The 6,346-nt window shown below is 52.4% G+C and overlaps 1 pseudogene; it reads left to right on the top strand.

Moving 5' to 3' along the window:
• The first annotated feature begins 1,454 nt into the window (after positions 1-1,454).
• On the top strand, positions 1,455-5,525 carry LOC116360536 (uncharacterized; annotated as a pseudogene).
• The last annotated feature ends 821 nt before the right edge of the window (positions 5,526-6,346 follow it).

Here is a 6,346-nt window from a genome sequence, read left to right as displayed (position 1 = left end):
GGTTGATGTTTATACCCCCACACCAGCACGACCAGGACACACAGTTTGATGTTATACCCCCACACCAGCACGACCAGGACACACAGGTGATGTTATACCCCCACACCAGCACGACCAGGACACACAGTTTGATATTATACCCCCCACACCAGCACGACCAGGACACACAGGTTGATGTTATACCCCCACCACCAGCACGACCAGGACAACATTTTGATATTATACCCCCACACCAGCACGACCGGACACACAGGTTGATTTATACCCCCACACCAGCACGACCAGGACCACAGGTGATATTATACCCCCACACCAGCACGACCAGGACACACAGGTTGATGTTATCCCCCCACACAGCACGACCAGGACACACAGGTTTTATTTTATACCCCACACCAGCACGACCAGGACACACAGGTTGATGTTATCCCCCACACCGCAACCAGGAACACAGGTTGATGTATACCCCACACCAGCACGACCAGGACACACAGGTGATGTTTATACCCCCACACCAGCACGACCAGGACACAGGTTGATGTTATACCCCCACACCAGCACGACCAGGACACAACAGGTTATTTTATTTACCCCCACACCAGCACGACCAGGACACACAGGTTGATGTTATACCCCCACACCAGCACGACCAGGACACACAGGTTGATGTTATACCCCCACACCAGCACGACCAGGACACACAGGTTGATGTTATACCCCCACACCAGCACAGACCAGGACACACAGGTTGATGTTATACCCCACACAAGCAGGACCAGGACACAGGTTGATGTTTACCCCCCACACCAGCACGACCAGGACACACAGGTTGAAATTATACCCCACACCACTCGACCAACAGGTTCATATTTACCCCCAATGCAGCATGACCTCAACACAGGTTATGTTATACACACCAGAAAACCAGGACACAGGTTGATTTATCCCAAATGCCTTCCTCACCAGCTTCTTCCAGGACTTAATATGGTGATGTTATACCCAACTTTACACCATTACTACAAGGCGACCAGAGTTGGATAAGTTATCTTTCAATCACCCACGTGGGTATATATTGTACTCGATAGGTTGACTGCATCTTGCCCATACCGCACTGTACCATCACTCATATATATCTGATATTATACCCCTTACACCGTGTGTACCAGGTAGTACACATATTGTTAGTATACCCCTTTACACTTGTGTGATAAGAAGCACAGTTTTGCTATTATTAGCTAGACTACCATGTGTATTACAAATAACAGTTTGAAGATTTATACACTCGCAAACCTAACCAGGAGACAACAGTTTGGTTATATACTCCTATAAACAATGAGGAGATGGCACGTGGGTATATACTCCTATAAACCATGAGGAGATGGCACGTGGGTATAACCCCCTATAAACAATGAGGAGATGGCACTTGGGTTATGCTCCTATAAACCAATGAGGAGATGGCACAGGTGGGTGTTATACTCCATAAACCACGAGGAGATGGCACGTGGGTATATATGCCCTATAAACCTATGAGGAGATGGCACGTGGGTATATACTCCTATAAACCAATGAGGAGATGGCACTTGGGTATATGCTCCTATAAACCAATGAGGAGATGGCACTTGGGTATATGCTCCTATAAACCAATGTGGAGATGGCACGTGGGTATATGCTCCTATAAACCTATGAGGAGATGGCACGTGGGTATATACTCCTATAAACCAATGAGGAGTTGGCACGTGGGTATATGCTCCTATAAACCAATGAGGAGATGGCACGTGGGTATATGCTCCTATAAACCAATGAGGAGATGGCACGTGGGTATATGCTCCTATAAACCAATGACTGGTCAGGAACTGGCTGAGAGCGGTTGACCGGTCAGGAGCTGGAGAGCTGGCTGAGAGCGATTGAGCGGTCAGGAGCTGGGAGAACTGGCTGAGAGCGGAGCTGGAGAACTGGCTGAGAGCAGTTGACCTGTCAGGAGCTGGAGAACTGGCTGAGAGCGGAGCTGGGAGAACTGGCTGAGAGCGATTGACCGGTCAGGAGCTGGGATCTGATGAGAGCGGAGCTGGAGAACTGTATGAGAGTGGTTGACCGGGTCAGGAGCTGGTGATCTGGCTGAGAGCAGAGCTGGAGAACTGTATGAGAGTGGTTGACCGGTCAGGAGCTGGTGATCTGGCTGAGAGCAGAGCTGGAGAACTGGCTGAGAGCGGAGCTGGAGAACTGGCTGAGAGCGGTTGACCTGTCAGGAGCTGGAGAACTGGCTGAGAGCAGAGCTGGAGAACTGGCTGAGAGCGGAGCTGGAGAACTGTATGAGAGTGGTTGACCGGTCAGGAGCTGGTGATCTGGCTGAGAGCGGAGCTGGAGAACTGTATGAGAGTGGTTGACCGGTCAGGAGCTGGGGATCTGGCTGAGAGTGGTTGACCGGTCAGGAGCTGGGGATCTGGCTGAGAGTGGTTGACCGGTCAGGAGCTGGAGAACTGGCTGAGAGTGGTTTGATCGGTCAGGAGCTGGGGATCTGGCTGAGAGTGGTTGACCGGTCAGGAGCTGGAGAACTGGCTGAGAGTGGTTGATCGGTCAGGACTGCCCGCCAAGTCAAAGGCGTGGATGTATCCACAAGTCATCCTCCCGAGGACACTCTGACCTCTGCTCATCTACGAAGTCCGCTTCTCCACTGTGGAGAATGTGGAGGGGAAGGTCAGCAGCCATCTCTGAAGGTGGCTGGGGTTGCTCTTAGCCTGAGCAGGATCGTCCTCTATGGGGAAGGTCAGTAGCCATCTCTGAAGGTGGCTGGGGTTGCCCTTTAGCCTGAGCAGGATCGTCCTCTATGGGGAAGGTCAGCAGCCATCTCTGAAGGTGGCTGGGGTTGCCCTTTAGCCTGAGCTCGATCGTCCTCTATGGGGAAGGTCAGCAGCCATCTCTGAAGGTGGCTGGGGTTGCCCTTTAGCCTGAGCAGGATCGTCCTCTATGGGGAAGGTCAGCAGCCATCTCTGAAGGTGGCTGGGGTTGCCCTTTAGCCTGAGCAGGATCGTCCTCTATGGAAATAGCAAAGAGCTGAGGCTGCCCTGAAGTCCCTGGAAGAGGAGATCATGGTGCCTCGGGCCAGGAAACTCATTTATTACTGGGAGAGGAGTGACTCAAAGGTGGCCCAAGGGGGGATAGTGATCTTTACAGGGAGTGGAGTGACCCAAAGGTGGCCCAAGGGTGGATAGTGGTCAATACAGGGTGTGGAGCGACCCAAAGGTGGCCCAAGGGGGGATAGTGGACAATACAGGGTGTGGAGCGACCCAAAGGTGGCCCAAGGGGGGATAGTGGTCATTACAGGGGGTGGAGCGACCCAAAGGTGGCCCAAGGGGGGATAGTGGTCATTACAGGAAGTGGAGCGACCCAAAGGTGGCCCAAGGGGGATAGTGGTCAATACAGGGTGTGGAGCGACCCAAAGGTGGCCCAAGGGGGGATAGTGGACAATACAGGGTGTGGAGCGACCCAAAGGTGGCCCAAGGGGGGATAGTGGTCATTACAGGGGGTGGAGCGACCCAAAGGTGGCCCAAGGGGGGATAGTGGTCATTACAGGAAGTGGAGCGACCCAAAGGTGGCCCAAGGGGGGATAGTGGTCATTACAGGAGGAAATGGAGAGCAGAGGAGGCCGTGCTGCAGGCTGAGTCTTGGCTGTGCTACAGTGTCCTGGTGGGAGCAGTGACCCAGGGAAAAGATGGTCTGAGAACCCTGGTACGACACTGCCAAGGGGAAGGAGAGACGCAGGCTTGGCCAGGAGGAGGTGAGAACAGCTGTGGAAGATGAGAGGTCCAGCAGAGCAGTGGGAATGAGACCGCAAGGTGCCTGGACAAGGTGAGAGCACGCAAAGGACAGGAAAGTCTTGTGGACTGACCTCTGGCAGGCGGAACCACACTGCATAAGTTCCTGGTCCAGGGAGTGTATCATGTCCTACCCAGCTCAACAAACCTATTCTGCTGCGGGCAAAGTGGAAACTCCTGCATGCCCACTATGCTCCAAGACAGGGACACTGGAGCACATTCTAAACTGCTGTCCTAAAGCTCTGGGAGGGGGCCATTATCGCTGGCGCCATGACCAGGTTCTCAAGACCATTCAGAAGTAATCGGCACAGGAATCAGCAAGAGTCAGCGAGCTCCGGCCCACCGGTCACAAGACCATTCAGAAGTAATCGGCACAGGAATCAGCAAGAGTCAGCGAGCTCCGGCCCACCGGTCACAAGACCATTCAGAAGTAATCGGCACAGGAATCAGCAAGAGTCAGCGAGCTCCGGCCCACCGGTCACAAGACCATTCAGAAGTAATCGGCACAGGAATCAGCAAGAGTCAGCGAGCTCCGGCCCACCGGTCACAAGACCATTCAGAAGTAATCTGCACAGGAATCAGCAAGAGTCAGCGAGCTCCGGCCCACCGGTCACAAGACCATTCAGAAGTAATCTGCACAGGAATCAGAAAGAGTCAGCGAGCTCCGGCCCACCGGTCACCAGACCATTCAGAAGTAATCTGCACAGGAATCAGCAAGAGTCAGCGAGCTCCGGCCCACCGGTCACAAGACCATTCAGAAGTAATCTGCACAGGAATCAGCAAGAGTCAGCGAGCTCCGGCCCACCGGTCACAAGACCATTCAGAAGTAATCTGCACAGGAATCAGAAAGAGTCAGCGAGCTCCGGCCCACCGGTCACAAGACCATTCAGAAGTAATCTGCACAGGAATCAGAAAGAGTCAGCGAGCTCCGGCCCACCGGTCACAAGATCACTTTCATTCGAGCTGGAGAGCAACCGGGCTCAAAATCCAAACCACCTGCGGGGATCCTAGCTACTGCTCAGGACTGGCAGCTGACAGCAGACCTGGAGAAGCAGCTGTTCCCGCAGCACATTGTCAAGACAACCCTGAGACCAGACATCACCCTGGTCTCAGAGTCCACAAAGACCATCATTATTCTGGAGCTGACAGTCCCTTCAGAAGATTGTCTAGAGGAGGCGTACGGGAGAAAGAGGGCCAAGTACGAGGGACTGGTCATCGACTGCCGGAAGCAGGGTTGGAAAGCTAGGTGTATGCCTATCGAGGTAGGCTGCAGGGGTTTTGCTGGGCGATCCCTCTACAGAGCCTACAGTACACTCGGCATCAATGGAGCGAAGAGGAGAGCCATCAGCAGCACCATCGAGGCAGCTGAAAAAAGCCCCCAGATACCTCTGGATCAAGAGAGGAGAGCCATCAGCAGCACCATCGAGGCAGCTGAGAAGCCTCCAGATACCCCTGGATCAAGAGAGGAGAGCCATCAGCAGCACCATCGAGGCATCTGAGAAAGCCTCCAGATACCCCTGGATCAAGAGAGGAGAGCCATCAGCAGCACCATCGAGGCAGCTGAAAAAGCCTCCAGATACCCCTGGATTAAGAGAGGAGATCCATCAGCAGCACCATCGAGGCAGCTGAGAAAGCCTCCAGATACCCCTGGATCAAGAGAGGAGATCCATGGGTGAGCAGCATAATGCCTCCTGGACACAAGTCGGTGTCTGATCAACCTCGGGTGGATCACCTGGGCGAGGCATCTGATGTTGTAAGACCCAAAACACCCTATGACTCCTGGTCACATCACTCACGATGTGTCCAGGAGCATCAAGAGATGTATTCATTCAGCCAGTCCAGTACGCAGACGACCTGTTCACAGAGCTTCCTACTCAGGTCATCTATTTTGGTTAAGGTGTTGAGGCCAGCAATTAAGGAGAATGAGAGGCTCAATTAAACATGTTGCAGAACTTGTGTATTTCAAGCACCACTCCCTTCTTCCCAGTTTCCCTGATGTTGCTACGGCAATCAAACTGTTTTTACCATCCCATAGTTCATTAGGAGTTTTAGTTTAGAAAACAATCTCTATCTGAAGCATTGGGCTCTCGGTCTGATTTGCGCTTTTGAACGCCTGAGTTAAGCCCTTCTCGTTGCGCTGGCGCGGTTGTTGCCTCGACAACCAGTATTTGTTCACGGATGTCCCCTTATACGTTCAATCGGTTACAGCTGTTCTTTTTCAAGGCCGGAGGCACTTTTTCTGTCACATTTCTGAAGCCCAACAAACAAACATTTATCTTCCAAATACATATGGAAATGAAAACGGTTTATGAATGACTTTTTGGAGGGTTACTCTCAAAATGATTGTGTCCTTTTTAAACACTATGACATCAAGATGGGGTTTTACGGGGAAGTTCCAGCGACAGGGTGGATTTTATGACAGGAAATCCCTCTTTTTTTAACCCTTTATTTAACTAGGCAAGTCAGTTATCAATGACGGCCTAGGAACAGTGGGGTTAACTGCCTGTTCAGGGGAACAGTGGGTTAACTGCCTG

The sequence above is a fragment of the Oncorhynchus kisutch genome, unplaced genomic scaffold, assembly GCF_002021735.2.
Source record: "Oncorhynchus kisutch isolate 150728-3 unplaced genomic scaffold, Okis_V2 Okis09a-Okis19a_hom, whole genome shotgun sequence".
Lineage (NCBI taxonomy): Eukaryota > Metazoa > Chordata > Actinopteri > Salmoniformes > Salmonidae > Oncorhynchus > Oncorhynchus kisutch.
This window is presented reverse-complemented; position numbering and strand designations above follow the sequence as displayed.